Genomic DNA, 12,196 nt, shown 5'->3' with positions numbered 1-12,196 from the left:
TTCTCTTCCCTCTGCTCCTCTTCATTGTCTCCCCCGGACAAATAGACAGAGGAATCGAATTGAAACTGCAATGTGAGCAGGTGGGCTCTCCATGCAGCCTCACCAGTGCAGCACTGTACGGGACAAGCAACACCTTGCAGCTACTGTTCAGCGGACTCAAGGAAGAGTTCATGGTGGCTCACACGCGGGAAGTCCTCCAGCAAAGGGACGCCAAGGCTGCTAAAGTGCCAGCAGCTGGGATCGCAGAGACGGCAGTGGAGGGGGCAGAGTCACGCCTGAGACAAAAGGCACTGTCTGATTGCCGCTATCGGTGGCGACGTGACCAGGTGCTCAAGGCAGTTGCTGCGAGTTCGGTGTCAGCTTTTAACACCGGCAAACACAATCACGCAACAAAGAAAGCAGTCACCTTCATCAAAGCTGGAGAAAAAACATGGCAAAACATATAATATCCACAGCACAGGCCAAGCACCCCCAGGACAAGTCTCTCAAGATATATATGCATGTAATCACATAATTAAATGTCCCACAATTCAAAGCACCTTCTCTGGAGTGTCGAGCATCCCCGTGGCACCTGCAACAGAAGATCTCTGGAGCCACCACTGTGTGGGCATAGGCTTTGTAGCTTGTGTGAAGTCAGCATACCAGCGGGAAATGACAGGGAATGCCTGGATGAAACATTGTGTCACCGTGTAATTTGTCAAAGTCTGATACTGTCCTTGTCTGGGGAAGGTATTTGCTGCTGGGAAACAACAAGCATCAAAAGACATTAAGCTCCGATGTCTGTAGCCGTCCTCTGTTGAACTTGAAATTGAACTCTAAGAACCATGAGTTTAGATTTTGAACTTGCTAAATTGATTGCATCAAAGCTGCAGTTCCCACGTACTTTTTCAGACTCCTTGGTCTTATGTGACATAAATGTAGCTTTATAATATTACATGTGCACCGTACTGAGATTCCAAACTGTTGTTTTAAGGAGACCCCAACACCGCGCCCTTCAGAGCTTCATTGAAGTGAAACGACCTGAGAGGCAGTGCGAGCCAACAGCCAACTCCTATCACATTTGTCGGCCTTCAACACATGCCTTGTACCAGGGGAATAATGGCTGTTAGTGAAAGCCTCTGTAGATGCGTGAGGCTCATAGATCCTTCACCTGATGAGCACATTGGTGTCAGGAGGAGGCAGTTTCCTCAGATTTATATGGCTGCTGCCTGGGAGGTGAGGGGTAGCTGAGGCTGGGTGAGGACGCTCAGTGTTGTTTGAGATGTCACAGCTGTTTGTTGTCACTATTCCAAGTGAATGGCATGTCCTTCCACCTGCATGCATCTAACTGTCTTAATACGCGGACACACCGAAAGGTTGTGTACACACATGCACCTCTGCTCTCTGCTGAAAAGTCATTTAAATCTATTCAAAGTTTACTGATTAAAAAACAAAGATAAAGGGCCTTTTCTTTCATCTCATTCTTGGCTGATTAAGTCTGTGCAGCACCTTGGTTGTGAATTATCCGCTGGCATGTTATTTGGTCACAAATAATGGAGAGTCATTCAAACGAGAGAACAAAAAAAGCTTCCTGGCTTCTCTTCTGATGTGAAGGCTGCAGACGTGAGGAATATTTTTATGTTAAGACTGATTCAATACTCATGAGGGCTGATGAACTGAGTTCCCATGGAGACGGTCACTTTTAATTTTGCTTTGAATGCTGCCTGACTGCCAGTTGGTGATCACTATGTATACTTATATTTCAGTTTTTCGTGGGAAAAAGCAGACCCCTGTAGCTGCTGGTGGAAAACAAGAGCGTAAAATTATTCTAAAAATTCAAACTTAAAGCTTCAAGCAGCGATTGATGGGCCATCGCACACCTGCAAAACTCAGAGCCCTGCTGGACTTGCCGGCCCCATTTCAGTTATATATTAAAATGTTTCACTATGTAAGATTTTGTCCACCATGTGGTGGTAGACAGCATGTTGTAGCGTACCATGTGGAGAACGCACTCTGTGCATATCACGTAAATCAGACGATGTCCTGTGTCCAGCAGGTGGCCTTCTCAGTCAGACTCAATAATGACACATAGACAAGTCTGATCGTGGGCGGTGACATTTTTGGCAGGTTGGACAATGAATTCCTGTTTTATACCTGGAAACCTGGAAATTGGCGACACCACTACACCAAGCAGGTACAACAAATAGCAAATAGCAGTAGGAGCAGTTTGCTAACGTATGAGGTGTGGAAATGGCAAAAATGACATCAAAATCACAACTTTAGGTAAAAATTTTGCGGTTTGGGTATTGGACTGCTCAGACTTTTTTGTTCGTCTGGGAATTAATCATATACGTGTTGATTTTTGTTTGTCTTTTCTTCATCAGTTTTCAAGATCAGGCTTAAAATGTTTTTGTATGACAGAGTTTATGGTTAAAAAGTTAAAGTCCTCTACTCTTTAGCTATGCTGCTATTGGCCTAGGCTACTGGGGGAAGGACTGAGCATCTCTCTCTCCCCCTCCCTCCCTCCCTCCCCCCTTGCATGTGTTGATAAGAACCATCCTTCTTAAAAAACACAGTTTCACCCAGTTCTAAGCATTTATATTGCATTTACTAACCATGTTCTGCCAAAGTCTCTGTCTCTCCCAGTTCCTCTCCTCTCTCTCCCTGTGCTCATCCTGCAGGTGGTGACTCATCGCCATCCCATGTTCCTGCAACGCCTGCTGGTCCCATATAGCATGAATTCTGTACTACAGCTCAACTCCATGAACTTCATGTAGCAACATGTTCCTGCCTACACCCCCCCCCCCTCACTCTCTCTCTCCCACTCTCAACCCAACCGGTCGAGGCAGATGGCCGCCCCCCCTGAGCCTGGTTCTGCCTCTTAAAGGAAGTTTTTCTTTGCCACTCTCGCCAAGTGCTTGCTCATCTGGGGATCTGTTGGGTCTCTTTAAATAATTTTTTAAAGAGTTTGGGCTAGACCTGCTCTATATGAAAAGTGCCTTGATGTAACTTTGTTATGATTTGGCGCTATACAAATAAATCTGATTTGATTTGATTTGATCAATCTGGAGAGAGATGATTGGGTGCAATATTTGAGTTTTTAAATGCGAGCTCATTCACTGTCTCTGCACGAGACAGAACTCCTGCGAGACAGAACCAAGCCATTTGGGTCTCTGCACCACTGTATTCTGACATTTTGCTTTCAGGATTAAAGCCATGACAAAGATAGGAGATGAACCATGCAAGGCCTCTGAGTGGATACTAAAATTTGTATTTTTTCTCATATTGCACATCTACAATACCTCATCAGTAAAATTTACTTAGAGATGTTTAAATAACATCTTATTATTTCTCATGCTTTTTTTTTTCTACTATCCCTGCCCGATCCAGGTTTATGAGTTTCTCAAAGCATGCTCTAGGGAGCTGTTGGAAGAAGCAGCAGTGTTCAGGATGCCATTTAGAGTGAAATGTTCTAATCTTGAAGTGGGTCTGTGTCATCTCCAAGGTCATATAAGGCCTTTTGTCCCCTGATAATGTCCAATCAAAAGCAGATTTAAAGTGTAGCATTACCCACAGGCTGTTTTGCACATTTGAAAAGAAAGGCAATGCTGTTAAAGGCAATCAAAAATGGCGGAATAAAGCATCGCAAACAGATCATTAAATAAGACGATTATAGGGGCTTAATCATATTAGGTGTAGTTAACCTCTTGTGACAAAAAGTTGTTAAATATATTCATTGCAGGTTCTGCAGTGAGATTTACAAAGACTGAAACAAACAAACCCCGATGATGCCATGAACGTTTTGAAGCTTACCTCATTTCAGGCGTGTCACTTCGGTAAAGAGGCTGTCGAAACACGAGTGAGCATACTTATATAACACTCACATGTTCCAGAAATTACATTCATATCAACTGTTTTCCAATTACATGTGGTCGGCAAATGAGCCACTGCTGCCGTCATGTTCACAGGCAAGACTGTGGACTTGTTTTAATGAATTCATTATAATCCTGCCTCAGGTTAGATCTGAGCAGCAAAGCATTTTGATTAATACCGGGGAAAGATGGTGATTTTGCTTGAATGTAAATAAACACGTCAATGTGAACAAAAGTTCACCTTGATTTTCGACACATTGACTCCGTATTAAACCCAGATCCTTCCCTACATGCTTTGAGTATCTAAACATAAACATGCAAAAGTTGCTGTAGTGGATGTGTTGTTTTAAGTTTTGCCATTTTGGATATATTAAGATAATTATGTTTTCCTGGGGACATTTTACTGATACATTCAACAATACATTTGCAAGTTTAAAATACATGAATTAACAACATTTCCATATCTTATACACTGTATAGCAAATCATATCACGTCTCAGTTATAGTTAGTTTCCCAGAAAAGGTTCATGCGGTAGAAATGTCCTCTTCAGCAGCCTGAACGCAGCATGTGAACACAGTCGGAGGGATGAAGCTGCTGCTGCTCTGATGACTTGTGTAAACAGCTCTTCTTCTAATTTGTCAATTTCAGTGATCTCCCTGAGCTGATGATATTTGTTCAAGATGTTCTTTCTTAAAAAGTCACAGTTACAACTTAGATGACAGGACGGTCACCAGTTTGAGTCCAGCATTAACAATTTTGTCTAATAAGCTGGCTGCACTATGTCTGAGTAATACTGAACTTTATACACAAATGAACTGTCAGATTTATATGCATTTTGAAAAATCATTGCTCGCTTTTATTCTTCCTTTAAATACTCCTGTAAAAGTTTCCTTCATGACATAAGGAGTCATTAAGAAAATGGTAGGGTAACACAATGAGTCATAACTTGTCTGGGGTTAGGGTTTATTTTACCAGTAAAATCATTAGAAAAGTTTTTGGTTGCACACTCGGGAACAAAAAAGGGGGTAGGATTAGTCGGCCCTGTACAAATTGATGTCTGAACAAGTCGAATAGCTGAAACTAAGTATTTATGTAGGTCAAACTACTGCAGATGCTAAAACTGTGGGGGAAAAAATCTATGCCCCTGTGTGTTTTGGGGCATTCTCACTTAGATGGTCCAGTTCTTTTTTTTCAAAGTCAGTTGATGGAAGACCTTGAAAATCAATGTGAGGGGGTTAAATTTCCCCTGAGTGGAGCAAGGCAGCAGCAGTCATCATATAACTAACAACCACAGGCCCAAAAAACTACTGCAGAATCACCTGGAGAAAGTGAAAGCTTCTCCTCTCGCTACTCAAATGGGAACCAGCAACGAGGGAAAAACTGTCCCTCGTTCATGTTACTAGCCTGCACGGCCTCCAACTCTGCAGGTAAATGAACTGCTTGAGTCAATCAAAGGTCAGGAGTCAATTCCCAATTCAGCAGCCGCTGTGGCGTATCTCTTAGGTAGTTGAAGAAAGTGGTGCCTATTTCACATATGGAGCCTTTTTTCTTTTTCTTTTTTTTTGAGACTGATAAGAGTTTGGTCTTCTCATCTCCTCCTGGACTTCGTCTTGGGTCACATTCCTGTTGTCCAGCTTTCTCTCTTTGTGATACACTCTCTCTAACTCTTTGATTGACTCCCTCTCACTCTCCTCCCCCTTCCTTCCTGTTCTGTCCAGTCTGTACTGGATAAATGAAAGCCCATCAAGAAGATATCAAGATAAACATAAAAGTAGTCTGAGGTTGACAAGAAAATAAGAGTCATCCATCAAAGGCTTTGGCTACTTACACAACATGTCAGAGGAGCCCATGGGCTCTCAAAGCCCTGCCTGGCTTACTTTAATTCAGGACAGTGAACCGGATCACCACATCAGACAGCTGGCCACTGCCACTGTGGGTAAGACCAGCACGTAGCTTCACTGAGTGATGATGAAGTTCACATCCTGATTAAATTAGATATTAGACAGAGCAGGTGAAGTGCAGCACACCAAATGCTGCTGCCGCTTCTATATTCTGACTCAACAAAAATAACTTCCTCTACATGGGGCTGTCACCATTTCAAATTACATCTGGCAGTGGATTAAAAATATCTGCAAATGAAATTATTTTAGTGCACAGTAAAGAGAGAGCTCTGATGAGGACAGAATTGAAAAAAAGAGGCAGAATAAAGTCTGAGAAAACTTGTTAGTTAGCGATGAACACAACATGCAGCTATGGCGTGATTGGAATTGATTCTCTAGGATATATCCTCCAGGGAATTTTTATATTTGTAGCATATATCACAGCAACCCCAGGGTTATAAAGATATTTCAGTCAGATGCGTCCTGTTGTGAGGACATTCGAGTCTGTGCAAAGAATCTTAACTTTCTCTTGGCACCGGAGCAAATATCAAGTGATGACTCTGTGGAATTCACTATCTGGGTGATTGAAATGTGAAAATTAATGACAATCCATGCAAGAGTTATTGAGAGTAAAACATCCTGCTGGTATGAGAAAAAAAAAAAAACAACAACTTGGAAGCTCTCTGTGTCACAATAGCTGGTTGTAGAATTGATGAGAATGACTTTGATAACTTCTGACACCCCACCACCAAACCAAAAGTCAGTAATTTTACTGTCCTGACTGTTATGATTTTATTCATTATTTCCACACAGTCAGTTTTCTATGGGCCATCAGTGGTTGTTAAGGTGATTTGATTTGATTCCACTCAGAAAAAGAAAGATCCAATGAGATATTAAGAGTCTGAGGCAACAAAAGGACTTGTGGTCTGAGTTATGTGAGAACCTTAGAGAACATCTCCATTTAGTGATAGAGGCAGATAGGGTTATATGTTTAACAGTGTTTTCAGCTGCTATAACTTCCAAAGGTTTCGACATATCAAATCTAGAAACCACCCAATTCGAATGAGCAGATACTGAAATCCTTGACTTTGTCACAATTATGTGTCTCCCTTTTGAAGTATGTTGGGGGTATTTTCTTCGAGCTACACTCTTTCAGACTCACCTAAACTGAAGGTCTGTCTTTCAAACATATCTACTGGGGACTTTGGGGAAATTCTGAGAACCAGAAGGACAAGCACAGTGTTCCCATAGGAGGCTGAGTTCTGATGAAAATGTAATCCTCACCCCTTTGACACCAGTCCAATCCAGCGTTTGCTTTTTAGTCGAAATGTTTTCCAAGCGGCTATGTGGCTGGCTTTTTCTGGTTCTTGGGCCACTGGAAATCACTATCTGGGGAACGGAAACTTGTTGAGCTCCAACCCAGGAAGCTGATTAAAACCAGGAAAATGCAACACCTTTCACTGGAAAAACATTTCTACCATAATTGCATTCAGTCAGCATTTACACTCTCCAGACAGCGCTTTGGAAACCCTGAGCGTGACCTGTGTTTCACTGGTGCACTTGATATCATTACTATTCAACCACGAGAACAAGATATCATCCACAATAGAAGCAGTTTTTTAATTGGACTGCTTCGGTTTACAACTCCTGTTACAGACAAGTCAAGATAATGAGCCCACATAAAAAAAGGATGGAGGGAACAAGGTTATGCGCACGGTGACTCTTTGGCAGCGGACGTTTCTTGCCACTGGCAGGAAGTTATCTTAGCAGAGATAGACAGTCACCTTTTGACCTGGACTCAGTTCTACCTTCAACTGTTAAGGACCTTTCTTTTCTCCATAAGTCACTCAGGGTGATGTTAGGTAACATCTGGATCAGTCACATTTAGCATCACAGCGCACCCTGAGCTCCGATGATAACAAAACTGGCTCAAGGTGATGTAGACCAGCAATCCTGTTACTTGACGGTCATGTGAAGATAGGCTGGCTTGCTGCCACATTTGTCCAGCCCATCACACAGGGGATGGAAAAAAGCCTTTTGGACTTACGCAGGGTTTCGTGGCGTGAGCACATGTTTGAGTACGGCTCTGTTCACTTCAGCCCAGCAGTCCTCCAGCTACAACCACGATAATCCCAAAACCAAAGCAAGAGCTCACAGCACCATTCATCACTGCCAGGTTGCAAGCCACAACACATTAGTTAGGAATCGTTCGCCCTTCCACACCAATACTCACCACTGAGGACAACACAAGCAGTGGACAACAGGACTCACGCTATTCTTCTGGAAGGGTGCACGACCTGCAAACAATAGTGGAAGGGCACAGAGGTAACATGCTGCTCTCTCCATGTCCCTTTTAAACAAAAAGAGGACTTTCATCACAATAAACAACAGCTGCTCAACCCTCAGACACTATTCCCACACCAGCATTGAAATCACTTGACCATTAAAGAGAAACAATTGATTATTGAGCAAGCCAAGCGTTCATGTGTAATTAAATATCCAACTTAATTAGTTAAGAGGCAGGTTGGAATTAATCAGGGCTAATTAATCAACCTTTTTCCTTATTTGTCTGTTAGATACAAAAGAGATTTTAGCATGTAAGCCTGTTCAGCTGTGCCAAATAAATGAGATTGTGCTTCCAGTAGTCTATTTTATTTTATACTTTGCTGTCGATGTGAAAACAGCCAGCGTAGAGAGAATGAAGATGCATGACTTTCATTATCTGTCGTGATTTGAGATAATGCATCAAAAAAGAGTTGGCCCGCTAAATAAAGAGGGGTCAACAGTGATATTGTGTAATTGCAGCAATCAGAGTGGAAGCTGCGCTTCTTTCCTTTCATGCCTGTGTGAGCAGTGATCTGAGTGCTGCCCGGCATGAGGAGAAAAGGGCTGAAGAAACACGCAGCACCTGCTTTTTCAAAGGAATTTTTCTTCCCCCTTCGATCTAGTAAAGAATCTTCAGGAAATAAGGTGTAAAATGCTGCGTGAGACTGAAACAGCATCTGACGGTCTGCAGGAGCAGGCTTGCGGTCTTCAGCTGTCACTGTGCTGATTAAATCAAACTCAACAAATGAATGTAGAGAAAATGGCTCTGATGCTGAACCTGATTCACACGAACCCTGTTAACGACGGGGTCACCTGAAATATAAATGGCAAGTTTATCCAAATTTCCATCCTTGCAACTTCAAGTATGTCCTGCATCCAGCTATCAACCGCCGCTACATGAAGTGTGAGGGACCGCCCATGATGCACTGCTTTCCAACGAAGACAATTTCAAGTTCATCAGCATCAGTAGAAAAATATATTTAAGAGAGGCAGAAAAACAAATGCTGCTATGTAATAAAATTGGATCACCATGATTAAAAATGTATTCGTCTCCTGGAGTGTTTTGGCGCTCGGTATAGTTTAGATATTCAGCAAAAAAAAGAGATGAATAATTAGCTGACTGTTTTACACAGAAACGTGATGATGGGAAGATGGTGGCAAAGATTTGAAGCTTTTAACACTTCACAATCAATTTTCCCTCGTCTTAACTAAAGCACTTTTGTCGCTCCCCAACCACTTCCTGTTGAGCCCATTCCAAAGACGCTTTCCTTCCATCATAATCAGACCAGTGTTTATGTTTGTGCCAGTTTGGTTCAGTTTTATTCTCCACAGTTATAATTGTAATTAGGTTTGGTTTTGATTGGTGCCTGCTGAAGCGAAATTACTTGTTATACGAGGTATACTGCTTGTATCGTTTCAGTTTAACTGGATCCAAAATGCGGATGTAAGGGTGGGGGGGGGGGGGTAACTCCAAAGTCTAAGACAAAACAAAAGACACATTTGAACCAACACACTGAAGAGAAGTGGCCAAATGTAAAGAAGGTGAAGTTCATGACAGATCATATAAATCTGCTCTGATATTTTTATTTTAATAACGGACGAAACAGTGGCACTGTTTAGCACTGTCACCTCACAGCTAGAGGCAAAGGTTCTGGTTTCAGTCCCTGTGGATTCCCTCCTGGTACTCCGGCCACAGTCCTCTCCACAGTCCAAAACCATGTGTGGAGTTTGAGCAGTTGTTTTTCTCTGTATGTCTCTATTGGAAGACTCCCTTCTCCCGACGTCGGCTGGGAATGACCCTGGCAGACAAACTAAAATATATATCTAAAGCAGTAACTAATTATGAATAAATAAGTAATTTTAATGTAAGAGGGGTTACTCTGTTGGAGCCCTTGCGGTGATTGCTTCATTTTTCTCATTGGCTCTGAACACAGCAGACTGCTGGCTGAGCCTGTTGAATCTGAAAACTCCTGATAATCAGCTTAGCATGAAATTGGACAAGAACAATTGATACAGTTTTAATTGTAGTCTAGCTGAATTTTCTGATAAATGATTGCACTTTTAAAGGTTTTGAACCTGTTATTGTATGTATTTTGGGTTTCCTTTCTCCTACTTTACTTCACTCTACAAATGCTTTTTATTTTCTATTTCCACCATAATGACAATACAGCGAATGAGACCAAAGGCATCAGTGCATGCATTAAACCTTCCTGCCTCCTCCTCAGAAATGTTGCTCCCAACAAAAGACTGTGTATTTATGTTTATCGATTTAGAATTGACAGAAACACCAAACACCAAGTGGCCTCAGCGCCAATCTGAGCACAGCCAGGATTGTCTTCCAAGAGCAGCCACTGACAGGATTAGTTACAATGAGGACCTGGAGGGATACATTAAAGATGTGGACCAAGCAAATCACTCCTCACAGTGATGTCCTTTTTATTTATTCAACACCACAGTGGTGAGGCTGAGGAGATGAGCTGCATTCTCCTCAGGTTGAAGTGTCCTAGGGAGGGGATATGAAGATTCTGTTATAGAATCGCTGTCTTTTTACTCTTGTACAAATCCTGGGACTAAAACCTACATTTACTCAATACATCTCAATTTGTAAATCGGTCTGGCTGGGCCCATATTATACTATACTGCAGGGGGAGACTGAGTAAATATCACAAACATCGAAAATATATACAGCATTTATTTTTTACGTTCATGGTGTCCACACATTGCAGGAATTTATTTGTTGTTTTTGGTAAGACCACCTTATGAACACATAAGAATGGAGAAACCAACATCTGCGGTCATGAGATGAATGAGTGCTGCGATTGAGCAACCGCACCATTTTCATGTGCTGCGTGTACACTCTGAGCCATAAGGTAGATTTAGAAGAACATATATCCAGGGTTTGCCTTGAGCCACTGATTCATTTTTTGGGTGTCTGTTACATGTGAGGAATACAGAAGCAAAACAGGATGTCGCCTGTTTTCGGGCCACATTTACTTTGTTGTTTACACTCACCGGTTTTCCAGGAGACAGGGACACTGATGTTTCACTCACGTCATCAAAATGGATTATAGGAGGGTGGGGGGGGCATTACACTGAATTGAAAATTCTCATTCAGCTCTTTCCAGGCAGAAGGCTTCCACAACTTGGGCTCAGTTTGAATCAGGAAATAATGTAGTGGGCAGCAGAGAAGGATCGTGGGAAACAAGGGAAAATGGAAAACAAAGCAAAGCTAAACAGAAGGGACAGCCAGCCCACCTTCCTTTGTCTTTCTTCTTCACCTCCGTTTACATGTGCACATTTGTTCTGCAGGGCTACGAGCGGAGGGAGATCAATACTTAATTTAATGTAGTGTTAGGCCATTTTTACAAACTTCCTTGGATTATCAGCGTATCGTTACAGCAATGCAATTCCTCATATTTGAAAAAAACAAAACAAAACAACAACAACAAAAAAAAAAAAGACTCTTGGAGAGAACATGTTTTCTGAAGCCCACCTTCATAATTTTTATATTTATTCCTGCCTAATAGACAGATATAATGATAGAGAGATTATTTTTCAAATGCGTTTGGCCAGGAAGTATTGAAGCAGTGACACTGCAAGCGTCCAACACCTGTAATTATGGGGCGATAACATTTGACTCCCAAATCAGCAAAACAAAAGCACATCAATCAAGGCCACGCACAAGCAAAAGTCATCTAGTGCTAACGGCAATTCTGCTTCACAAAGCCTTTTAGCACTTTTAGACTCATGCTAAAATACTTTAAAACCACTTGACAGCTCATAGTTTACTGTTAAAATGTCCATCATTTTAACATTAAAATATCCACAGTATGATAGGTGAGAGAATGCAGTTTCTCCTCGGGCCTGTCAGTCACAAAGCCTCCAACAAAAAACGCTGTTAGTCCTGCTTCATTTCAAACACTAACTTCAGGCTTCCCTCCCATTCATGGAGATGTATTTTGTCCAGTCACACTGATGGTTGTGGGTCAAAGGTACAGTAAGGGACTCCTTCAGAAGTTGCTTCACACTGTGAGGTGTGTTGTTGCTCTGCTAAGTGTCCGGTGACCAACAATGCTTCATAGGCTATTGTCATGCAAGCCTGTAATTTGGCATCTGGACGAGATGCTAACTCCTCACTG

Source organism: Echeneis naucrates, chromosome 17, assembly GCF_900963305.1.
Source record: "Echeneis naucrates chromosome 17, fEcheNa1.1, whole genome shotgun sequence".
Taxonomy (NCBI): Eukaryota; Metazoa; Chordata; class Actinopteri; order Carangiformes; family Echeneidae; genus Echeneis; species Echeneis naucrates.
The sequence above is the reverse complement of the archived record's forward strand: the minus strand, read 5'-3'. Positions refer to the sequence as shown.